We start from the raw sequence: 1,381 nt of genomic DNA, 5'->3' as shown, positions 1-1,381 counted from the left end.
ACGGTGGAGCAGATCTCCACCTGTAGCCCGTGGAGGACCCCACGCCGGAGTGGGTGGATGCCCAAAGGAAGGAGGCTGTGACCCCGTGGGAAGCCTGCACCAGATCAGGTTCCTGGCAAGCCATTGCGGATCTGTGGTGGGAGGAGCCCACACCAAAGCAGGTTTTGCCGGCAGAACTTGTGACCCCACAGGGGACCTAATGCCGGAGCAGTCTTCTCCTGAAGGACTGCACCCTGTGGAAATTATGGACCCATGCTGGAGCAGTTCGTGAAGAACTGTAGCCCCTGGGAAGGACTCACATTGGAGAAGTTCATGGAGGACTGTCTGCCATGAGAGGGACCCCATGCGTGAGCAGGGGCAGAGTCCTCTCCCGAGGATGAAGAAGCAGCAGAGACGACATGTGATGAACTGATCCCAACTCCCATTCCCGTCCCCCTGCACCGCTGGGGGGAGTAGGTAGAGAAACTGGGAGTGAAGTTGAGCCCAGAAAGAAGAGAGGGGTGGGGGGAAGGTTTTTAAGATCTCGCAGTTTTTCTCCTCTCCTTCTCTGATTTTGATTGATAATAAATTAATTTTTTTTTTCCCAAGTTGGGTCTGTTTTGCCCGTGATGGTAACTGATCAAATGGTCTCTCCCTGTCCTTATCTCGATCCACAAGCTTTTTGATTTACTTTTCTCTCCTCTGTCCGATTAAAGAGGGGAGTGATGGAGTGGCTTTGGTGGGCCCCTGGCATCCAGCCAGAGTCAAACCCCCACGGGCTGCCCTCACCTTGGGGGCCAATTATTTGCTATTGTGGATTTCACAGAGGCAGATGGCGGGGGATTTGTAGCGCTGCAGCGAGATGGCGAAAGGGAACGAAAGCACTTCTTGAGTCAGTACCTTCTGAAAAAAAAAAAAAAAATCCACATTCCCACCTCTTCCCTCCAGGCCAAGCTGCTGCTTTGCAGAGCGCCCCCAAAACCTGTGCCAGCCTCGTTGCTCCAGCCCTGGTCTCAGACTGAGCCCCAGGATCTGCCACCGGCAGCGACGGCGGCGGAGATAAATGCACCCGGATTGATTGGCTTCCCGGGATGCGATTAAGGGGCAGTCAGGGATGGCTTGTTTTGGTTGGCTCCAAATCAATACAAAAACACACAGCCCAAGCTTTTTAAGCCTTTATTAGAGGGAGGGGGACAAGCAGGGTGCTGGCTGGTTTGCTTTGCTCCCCCAGGGCGGGCGACGCAGCCTCTGCCCCCAGCACGGCCCCAGCGCGGGTGCGAGGAGGCTGCGGGAAGCAAAGGGAGCCAGCGGCTTTGCAGACCCACGCCAGAGGCCACCATGCAAGGTGGTGGGTCCCCATCTCCACCGGCTGGCGCGGCGAAGGTATAGGGGCGGTCGCTAG

This window comes from Egretta garzetta, unplaced genomic scaffold (assembly GCF_000687185.1).
Source record: "Egretta garzetta isolate BGI_Z169 unplaced genomic scaffold, ASM68718v1 scaffold687, whole genome shotgun sequence".
Lineage (NCBI taxonomy): Eukaryota > Metazoa > Chordata > Aves > Pelecaniformes > Ardeidae > Egretta > Egretta garzetta.
This window is presented reverse-complemented; position numbering follows the sequence as displayed.